This window comes from Anopheles coluzzii, chromosome 2 (assembly GCF_943734685.1).
Source record: "Anopheles coluzzii chromosome 2, AcolN3, whole genome shotgun sequence".
Classification (NCBI taxonomy): Eukaryota; Metazoa; Arthropoda; class Insecta; order Diptera; family Culicidae; genus Anopheles; species Anopheles coluzzii.
Genome location: NC_064670.1, coordinates 78,603,676 through 78,614,760, shown reverse-complemented (window position 1 = coordinate 78,614,760; position 11,085 = coordinate 78,603,676). Strand labels below are relative to the sequence as shown.

Sequence of the window (11,085 nt, the reverse complement as noted above, 5' to 3'; positions counted from 1 at the left end):
GTTGTGAATTCGTTTGGTGATATAGCAACATCTTTAAATTTATTATGATTAGTCTTTAAAAGTTCAATTTCTTTTTGGGATTGTGTAAGTTCTTTGCTGACGATTTCAAGCTGTTTTGATAAAAATGTATTAACCTCTAATAAGTTGTTACATTTATCTTGTGTTTTTTTAAGAGTTTGATTTAAAAGTTCAATTTCTGTTCCATTTTGTACACAATTTTGGCATTTCGCATGTGTGATATTATCTGATGGTAGATCGTCATCATGATGTTCTACAGATGTATCGATGCGACCCTCGTCCGTTTCAATTTGTTGTACTACATTGTTAGTACTACATTGTTGTACTACATTGTTAGAAGGCTCACGAGCTTGTGATTTTATCACTGACGGGAAAGCTAAATAGAAAAAGGTAAGAATGAAATAATTAACGATTTGAAATAGATTTGCCTCATATTTATGTATTTTTTATTTAAGAAATATTTGTTACATTTTATTATATGTGAATAACTGTTATTGTTACAATTAAGCGCTTAAAGTTATGTATAATAGTCTTTGCAGACAAATAGATGATTCAGCAAAATATTACCGTTTCACTTATCTACGTTAATTCCCATCCGTTATTTATCACTTTCGAGCTTAGAATAGTAATATTTCAATCTAAGCTTTTGTTTAGTGCATCATTGAAGAAAAGAGTCTTAAATTATTATAATTTTTACATTATATTTGACTTATAATAACTTATTATTATTATTATTATTTTTATTATTATTTGTATAATAATTTGTATAGTACCAGTTAAGGAATAAAGCAGGCCACACCATTCATACAAAAGCAATTGATACACACTTATAGAAAAGTAGGTGAATCGAGAATGCATAGCAACTAATCACGCAAAAAGCGACTGTTTATAACTTGTAACTTGTAACCTTCTTTCGCAACGATTACCTTCTTTAACTATGTTTGAAGGCCACTCTGGCGAGCACGAGTTCACAGCTACTACATGGCGACAGTATCCAAAATCAAAGTTACTTCGATGGCATTAGGAAAGGCAAGAATTTATGTAGTTTAATTATGATTTTTTTATTTGCAAATATACTACACAATGGTGCGTAACAAAGTGTGCTTCATAATGAGTCAATAAATAATCTGATACACACAGGAAAACTGAATCAAGTACCAAAAGAAGACAAGAAAATTGAATCAAACCCAAAGCCAACGGCTTCGCGAGGAGTAGTGGGACTGCCACTTGAATCAACTTCCACATTTTCTCTTGCAGAAAAATCGAACAAAAACGAAAACAACGTTTCAAATGGACCTTCTGCTAAGCCTTCTGCTACAATGGAATCGAACAGCAACGATACCGTCATGTATGTTGTATTACTGCATAAGACAAGTCATTCGATGGTGAACTGGCGGACAAACCATCGATTACCAAAAATAAATGAATGTATGTGCAGATCTATATGAACATCGAAAAGTATCGCACCGGAGCGATTCACGGCGGAAGCATACACGGTAGGATTTTACGAACAAATCAATCGCAGGATTTTCAAAAGAAGCTCTTTCCTATAAAACCTGCGTTGAACGGATGTTGGAACTGAAAATAGTACTAAAATCACATAAAGTAAAACAAAACTTCGGATTTGGTGGATGACCTGTAAGAATATATGCTGCGCACATTCTAATGAAGCAACTGGGAACAACGAAGCAAACAAAATTTAAAACGGTAAGGGTTAATGGCACAATTTGAGAAGGAAGTTTGAGAAAGCAAGATGTGTGCAATGATGTAGATCAGTGCTCTCCAACCTTTTTAGGATCGCGGACCACTTGGCTTGAAAATACATTTGCCGCGGCTCACATCTAATGAGTGCATACTTTTTTTAACTTTACTTAATGTTTTTGATCAAAAATACGATTAAATCTCATTTTAGATATGCTTGTTGAAAATTTTATAATGATTGTGTACTATAATCCATAGTATTAAGCTGTTCTTTTTCAAAAATAATTCTTTCGTGGACCACGTCTGTTAACGCAACGGACCACAGGTTGGAGACCACTGATGTAGATGATGTATGCAGATCATATTAGTCTTTGCGAATCGTTCACGATAATTAGTCCTGGTTTTAATAATGAACTTGATTATTTACTTTCTGGTTGCTTATCATTGCGTTCCTAATAACTCGTTCAATACTTAAAAGTCGGAGTATCCTTATGGTCTACAAAGGAAAACATGAACTCGATTCGGAGTAAAACATCGACGTTGGGCGAAACGTCGAAGAAACAGCAGCTACATGTATGAACCCTTCAAATTTAGTAACTTTATCAAATGTATGCTTATATTAGTATAGATTAGTGTGGGACATTACATGAAAACTTACCAGACGGCTTAAGCTTTTTTAAAATTTTTCTATTAGCCTTCGAAGGCGAATTGATTAGCTGGTAGTCAGTTTTGTTGAAATGTGCTGAACATAAAATGCTGTTTATCGATGGCACCCAAGCTTCCTCTCGTTGACAAAATTCTACCCATTTGCGTAACAGCGTTGGGTCTGTTGGAAATTTATGAAAAATTACATCCAGACCCATTTTTTTCACTATGTAGCGGCTGTGTTGGCAAAAGGATGCAGCGCAGGTTGACATGATGCACACTGAAATAGCAAACATAAATTAGGCTTGTTGCAGTAAAACACATAATAATCAAAAATTTACCTTTTTAGAAAGCCGTGTGATGTACTTAGATCAATATAAACGATATGCTTTGTACAAATTTAGTGATTTTTCACAACTCTATTGCGCGACACAGATTTACAATGTTTGTTTCTACACGAGTCCACATCCACATGCCGTAGGTCTGAGAACATAAACAACCTCTTACCGAACTGTCAAAATTTTGCCACAGCTGCTTGTCAATTTACACTGGATGCTTCAACCTCTATCCTCAACTAACCTTGATTATATGTCCGAGATATATAAAATTTTTTGACAGATAAATATATCAAATCGGGCCGTTTGACAGATAAATATATGCGCAATCTGAGATTGCGCATCGTCTATTGCTACGGTCACGCACGGCACCTTGTTCTGCCAGCTCTCGACTGGTTTCGTCCCAATCCTATTAAATTAATTTAAAAAACCATCAATCCAATGTAAATTTTAAGTGTTGTATGCAAAAATAAATGTTGATAAAATCGGTTCAACGTTCTGGGAGAATTTAAACTCGTTTTAAAGAGTAATAGAACGCCTTGATGTATGCATGCAGCGTGGCTATGGCCACATGTATGTAAAATTCGCGCAAACATTTTGTTGCTACGTGTGTAGCACTCGATTTATTGAGTCGCAAACGGTAAAGATAATTTTACAAACTGTCGTTTATTCAATCAGATTTCAAGCAGTTTTAAAATTGGTGGTGTCTTTCCGCGTTCTGATTTGCAACTAATTTTGCGGTTAGCGATGGCGCCCTGTTCTCGATCAGCTGTGCGAACTTGACCCTAGTTGAACCGCTTCCTGATTGGTCCCATTCTGGGAGAACTAGTTGTCGCACAAGCTAACCCTGTCGTCCCTTTCGGTGCATCTAGTGTGCCGTCTGACGGGTAAAGTGGGAGTTAGGTCGATCTGTTCTTGACAGATCGACGTTTACTAATATTATTTTCTATCTAGAACGCATGTGGTCTATGGTCTATATCTTGCAAACACATTTGTTCGACAATTTCTTTAAAGAAATTGAACAATCGTCATCAATCTACGATTGCAAAATTGAATAAGGAACAATTATCCGTTTCTTGGATTTGATACCGCCGCGCTTGTGAAAAAGTAACAATTTTTCCTTCCTTCATACACTTTCGGATGATCTGGGATACCGTTGCTACTTTGTAACCCATTACGCTGGCAATATCGGTAACCCGGCGTTTATCCAGGTACGCTTTTACAATGCGTTGCTTTTCTTCGTGCGAAATAGTTGCTTGTTTATTAGTAGCCATTGTTCCTTCGTGTTTTTGAAGATTTTCACTGAACAAAATGACTTTCCAACGAAGGAATTGCTCGTTGGCACAAATATGTAATATGTAGCTGATTCCGATACACTAGACAACTGCTGCAACCACGTTGGTATTAGTGTGGGCTAGAGGAGAAAGTAATACATTTTAGCATGTATGAAGGAAACAAAACGAAGGCTGTTTCGTATCGTACGTAACACTTCCGACTCTCTTTCTCTGCAAAGATCGATTGATGTTTTCTCTGACTGGTGTATCAATAACGACCTGCTAATTTCTGTTGATAAGTGTACGTCAATGTCTTTCTTTAGAATAGCTAGTCCGATAAGGTATATCTATAGCATATCAGGGACACAACTACCGCGGTGCAATACGGTCAGGGATTTAGGAGTCACCCTGGATCGCAAACTAGATTTCCGACAACATTACTGTGATATTTTAGACAAAGCTAACAAAATGCTAGGATTTATTCGTCGACATTCGAGAGAACTCAATGACCCACACTGCCTGTTAACTCTGTATAAGTCCTATGTTCGTTCCATCCTCGAGTTTAGTTCTACAGTTTGGTGTCCATTCTCTAGTGTTTGGTCCAATAGAATAGAAGCTGTCCAAAAGAGAGTTACTCGTATTGTCCTACACTTCACTCCGTGGCGTAATGTAACCCCTCGTCCATCGTATCATACTCGTTGTTTGTTGTTTGGTCTGGACACACTTGCTAGGAGACGTGATAATGCCCAATGTACGTTTTTGTCCAAACTTATTGTCGGTGAGATAGATTCGCCAGAACTACTGGCTAGAGTCAACATAAATGTCCCTCCTAGAGTGTTCCGTAACTACAGACTAATAAGAACTGACCTTACAAGACGTGCATACAGCGAGAACGACCCAATGACTGCGATGGCCCGTAAATTTAATCAGCGTTACACTTCATTTGACTGGCACCTACCTACTAGATTTTGTTGATCCGTTTTGTCATTGTACACTGCGTTAGTTATTTAAGTTTTAGTTTTAATTCAGTGATAAGGCCGCTTGTTTGGCCAATCACTTAATACAATAAACAATACAATACAATACTTGTGTTCCGGGCCCGACGGCCAAGCCGACCGCGAAGGTTTCGGTCGTTCTGGAGTGCTTGGTAAACCGTCTGCTGCCACGGAACAGAACGTCCCGGGCAAAGGGTTTCGGGAGCGTCAACGGTCCAACTCTCCTTCACCAAACTACTTTCAGTATTGGCCTACCAGGCTAGTTACCTCTTTTCCAATGTAAATTGGGAGGTCTATTCCGTGGTAGCGCCGCTACTGAATTCGTTCAGCGTTGTCGAGAAGGCAATCGTATTCGCCCAAGGCTTCACCCGGGAGAATCTTAACACCAAACAGAGAAACGCACTCATCAAATGCTAAATGTAAGACTGATTTATTATAATTATTTCCTTCTTTTATACTCTAAATCGAAGTCTTCGAAAGAGAACAGGTCGAAGCGTTTAGAGTAAATTGACAGAAAGCCATGGGGAAATTTTGACAGTTAAATTGAACATTGTTTACGTTTAGCGATGGATGTTGCTATGGAGTGAATAAGAGTTTTGTTCAACATTTAGAATTCATTTCATATTAGAATATTACAAAAATTAGAATCCAGTTAGCATATTACATGGCTGATACAATCCAAGGATCTCTTTTATCATTCGTCGCCGGGTTATAAGCAGAAGACGGTATGCATATTGTACTTGTGTGTGCCGATTCGATGTTTCATTTTACTCTCAGTGTTTAAATGAAAGTAAATAGGACTTCTGTTACTCAGTTGGAACATGTACTGTGCTGCTTTATGCCTGTTAAACTTATCGTTCTTCCAGCAGGACTGTTGCAAACGGTAGTGATTCGTGGCCACGGAATGGCTAGCAATGAGGTTATCTGTATACAGAGTAGACTGCAATTACTTCTCCTTTATTCTCCAGCAGTGATTGACTGCAAGAAATTTAACCAATATAATCTTCCTAATAGTAAATTCGTCCACTTTTCCACGTTAACTATTAGCCGTTTTTTTGTAAACACGTGTTCATGAAACTGTCAAAAGCGAGCTGAAAATGGCAACCTAGCAACGAAAATATTTCTCCAAACAAGCTTTCTGACGACTTGCCTTACACACAAACAATCTTAGAATCTTCGTTATTTGTACTGAAATACCTTAAAAAGCACTCAAAATATATGTTACTGTAAGCTAAACCAAATCTGAACTAATTAAAATCCATTTTTGGATCAAAATAATGCCGTCGATGAGGACACCAATGTGTACTACGTATGTGTTGCTAAGAACAAAGCGAACGGTTCCTATGGAAATTCACTTCACCCATTCTGTCAAAAGGAGATTTTTTTGATTTCGAAATTAGTTGTCAATTTGTATGGGACGAGACCACCTGATATTCATACACTTTGGATCTTGCTCTTAATTACAAGCTATCATAGCCTACTAAGAACAAAATATAAATTATTTAATTATAAATTCAAACAACCACCTTCGATGTGGTCGCTGCGCAACAACCTGTTTAACTGTAAAAACTCAGAGAGCCAACTAATAGTTTGTATAAATGTTTTGTTTAGTAAAATGCACGATCCACAACACATCCGCAGCTGGCTTGCCGCTTCGTATGTTTACAAGTTTAAAAAGCATGTCCAATTGCAAATACTACACGTATTGGTGCAACCGCCAAAACTCTGCAACCGTAAAATACAATAATTTTCTGAATTTGTCAATTATATGATCGAGCGATTCAATAGCTAAATGAACATGTCAATATAACCGTTGAAAACCCTGTATTGTTTCCCTCATACGAAACCAATAGTTGAGAACTTCATTAAAAATTGTTTAAAGTGCATCGTCTATGCAGCACCTCCAAGAACTAACAACCAAAACATGTACAGCATTATAATGACACCCTTACTATTCGATACGTTGCATGTTGATGATTTAGGACCCGTACTCAACATTATATCTCGCGAGAGATGTAATTGACCATGCGACATGATTTACAACAACCGCCTTTAAGCAATTTATTGATTCTCATGATATCACTCATGTTCAAATTATGCAATTCTTCTGACCACTCAACGAGGCCAGATCTGAGACGAACTACATGAATTTCTTAATGATAAGCATGTTACAACAAACCGTGATTTTTACCTTCTACGTTCTGAAGCATTATCAAACATGTAATATTCACAATCGAAATGAAAAATACGTAACCAATAGATCCAAGTCAGCCCCTAGTTTACTGAAGGAGATATGGTAGTTATCAAACACACAGATTCCATTGATGCGAATAAGAAACTCGTCTGCAAGTTCCGTGGCCATTATGTAATTCACAAAGTACTTCCTCACGACCTTCTTTTTATCCTTGTAATTAAAGATATAAAAAGAAGACTAAAATCGTGAAAGGCCCTCAATACTAGCTTTATAGCTCTTGCGGTTTATTACATGAATGATGCATCAAACGTCTACGCCAATTTATCAGTATGTGCAGAGTTTCTGAACAAATAGTATTGATTGGCTGATAATATTGCCATTTGCTAAACAAAAATGTAGCTGAAAGTTTTAAAATCCACGACAAAATTCAGGCAGTTGTTACAGACAATGCTGTAAACATGAATGCTGGAGTACGTCAGACAAAATTTCCTCTTCTACCGTGTACCGTGCGCATACTTTCAACCTGATCGTGCAAAGTGCTGTGCAAAAGTCGATCTCAGACACTGTCGAAAAAATAAAAACAATTGTGAGGTTTAAAAAAAATAGCACCGCAACCCATGAACTAGCCGAAGCGCAACAAAAACTGGGTTTGATTGTCTTAAAATTGAAGCAGGATGTGTTGACAAGATGGAATTCAACATATGATATGATCGAGCGGTTTCACAAGAATAAGATCCCAATTTTATCATGTTTAGATAGTATGAAATACAAAAAAGATTTATCTACCATAGATTGGTTTTCGATGGAACAATACGTTAAAGTGCTACAAACGTTTCATCAATTTACCAAAGTAATTTCAAGTGGAAAATCGATACCACTGTCTAAAATGGGCATATTATTATCATCTTCTTCTTCTTCTTTGACACAACAACCGCTGTCGGTCAAGGCCTGCCTTGTACCCACTAGTGAAGTGAGCTTGGCTTTCAGTGACTTATTGTTACCATAGCAGGATAGTCAGTCCTACGCATGGGGGCACGGTCTATTCGGGACTTGAACCCATTACGGGCATGTTGTTACGAGTTGACGACTGAACCACCAGACCGGCCCTATTATTATTAATCATACAAGAAAAAAAAACAGCAATTCAAATTTCTGGTGAGTTAGAACCTTTTAGAAAAAAAACTTATTTCTTTTTGATCCAGGACCTTTTAGAGAAGGGTAAACCTCATCTAGAAAATAAGCTGGTTAACCAAGCTATGCTTTTGCATCCACGAATGTGAGACTATAGTTTTGAGAATCATCAGGACAGGTATGAACATACTTATCAAAGCTTGATAGATGTTAAAGTACCGTTCAAAGTAAATCATTCATCAGAGGAAGATCCAATTACACAGCAAACATTCACAGAACCTAGATACGATTTTTTCCAGTGATTTCAAATAAAAAAAAACGAGTTAGATATAATCGAAATCCAGAGACAGCTGCAAAGGTATAACGAGATCAGTACTTGAAAATGGATTGCACAGAATTTACTGCTGATCCTCTCTCGTGGTGAAAAGCGTATAAGGGCCAATTTATAGCGATTTATCAAGTTGTACTTAATCTACATTGCATTACGGCGACGTAAGTTCCGTGTGAACGAATTTTCTCGAAGGTAGATGAAAGGGTAAACGTACATATAGTACTGGTAGTACCAATAGTGGTGGTATTGTACTAAAATGCGTACCAAACAATTTAAAGATAATTCAGTAATTTATTTTAGAGTGAAATGTTTTCTGGTCTTTCACGAAGAGGTCAAATGGGGCCATTCCGTTACGTTATGACCAAAAAATCCATTATTTTGTGGAAGGTATCAACATTTTTACAAAATCCTTAGGAATTCATAATGAATCTCAAATTTTTGTTAACGCTCTAAATTACCACATACGCATTTATTATTTTTTTACATAACTTTTATTAAATGTCATTTACTTGCTATAATGCAATGCCTTTAGATTTATGTATGCATTTTAAGTGTTGCATATTTACCATAGTGCCATTGTAGGTACACAAAACAGGCATGTACTTATAGTGGTTAGATTTATAAAAAAAATTAAAACAGATAATGGGGCCCTATCCGTTTTAAGTTAGTAGGCAGACATTTTAGCCTGTCGGACTTAGCAATGTGAACCTGATACGGTAACTGAAGATACGGTACCGATAGCCCCCGCACTGAAAAAAAAATTGGATAAAAACCCAGATCTAAACGGTATATCAGCAAATAGAAGATTATGAGAAGAGAGATTACACACACATAGCAATAAGAGACGAACTAAAATCCACTAATCCTTACGATGTTTGGTTCCTCCCGCTGAATGTTATATCTCAGCCTAAAAACCCACGAAAAAGCGACCTATTTGGGATGCTGTAGCAAAGGTTGATGGAGTGTCTCGAAACATTCAACTTCTTAAAGGGCCTGATCTTTTAACAATGTTTCCGGAAGTGCTGTGTGTATTAAGAAAAAAAACGGATAGCCTTCGGTGGGAAGATGTTCCACCAGATTCAAATGAGAAGTGTCTTCGCTCAACCACAGTCAACGATTCCTGTTAGGATTCGACAAAAGGAAAGAATAAGATTGTTATCGCAAAATATTTTTTTTTGATTTTGTAGGACCGTCGCTTCCGATTTTATCTGTCATTTGAATTTAACAGTATAAACCCAAAATTCATGGTTTTTAGAAGTGACAAGTAATTGTTTGGAGCGATCTTCGAAAGAAAACAAAAGCTGATATACCATGGCAAACGCGCGCATTGATGAAGAAGCATTAATTTTGTTGGTGCATGACACCGGTATTTGTGACTCTCGGGATCCTGAATAGCTACCGAGTTCGGAAATCAAGCATGTTATATATGATGAAAATTTTCCGAGCAGAATTCATATGGATGTGCTTTCATCGGTAACCTAAGTGGGAATCAGATTCTCAAGTTAGCTAAATTTACATAAGATAGTGAGGTACAGTTTTTTTTGCTTTTTATTTTTGTAAATTCAATAAAAAAAACTCGGAATCGCTTCCGAATGACTTCGCCAGAATCAGCTCCGGAAGATACAAGCAAAACTCTCAACTCAGAAACGTCTGCATCCATAGATCCAAAGGCGCTAGTTAGCTGCCGGACTTTTGTAGTCGTTCAAAGCTGCCCAGAACCGGCTCCCGAATAGCTCTTGACGGCTCCGAACGACTCCGACCTGAACCGTCGTTTTGATGAGGCCGGATTTGGAACTGGAATAGCAATGTTAGGAAAGCAGTTTAGAGTCGTGGTTACGATACCGGGAACCGATACATGCGTACAAAACTCTTCTGTTGTCTCAGATAACTTTTATTTAACATACCTGAGAGTGATCATCAATCGTTCCTCTGGACTAATGTTTGGTTTGTTTGTAGGTTGCTTTGTTATAAGATGCTCTATCCTTCTCAGTATGAAGTAAAAAGTTTTAATTGAAACTCTCATAAACTCGAAGAATTCATCTTCTAGTTTCAAAAGTTCAGGAAACAATTTTTGGTATTGCCCGATTTTCTCATGTTTTTCCCACAGAACGTTGATTTTATCACGCCTTCTTTTTGATAGCATGTAGCGCGAAGCTATGCTCGAACTGTATAGTTCCGTTTCAGAATATTAATAAAAACAAAAAACAAAAAAAAAACAAAACAAAACATATAAGAGTTAAGTTTGGACAAACTTCGCGTATGGTGTTCAGGATCCCTCGATTGGCCCCTATAGTTTATGAGTCCATTCATCCATGGGGCCCCTATCTGGAATTATCATACACGGGGCCTCCCGCAGCCGCTCAGTTTGCGTACTGTTAAAGAATGAGTACTGTCGGAGAATGAGAATCTATCATACTATGGTGGTGGAGAAGCTGCAACTAATGGAGAAGCCTCCGCTGGA

The 11,085-nt window shown here is 37.3% G+C and overlaps 1 long non-coding RNA gene across 2 annotated transcripts; it reads right to left on the bottom strand.

Annotated features, from left to right (window-relative positions):
• Window positions 1-210: 210 nt before the first annotated feature.
• On the bottom strand, window positions 211-2,949 carry LOC120960887 (uncharacterized). 2 transcript variants are annotated; one of them, XR_007451940.1, is made up of 3 exons: window positions 2,706-2,949; window positions 2,378-2,644; window positions 211-394 (listed from the first exon to the last, which is right to left on the bottom strand). It is a non-coding gene; the product is annotated as an uncharacterized LOC120960887 (long non-coding RNA). The 2 variants fall into 2 exon arrangements; XR_005752647.2 differs by lacking the exon at window positions 211-394 and having other exon boundaries at window positions 1,395-2,644.
• Window positions 2,950-11,085: the final 8,136 nt, after the last annotated feature.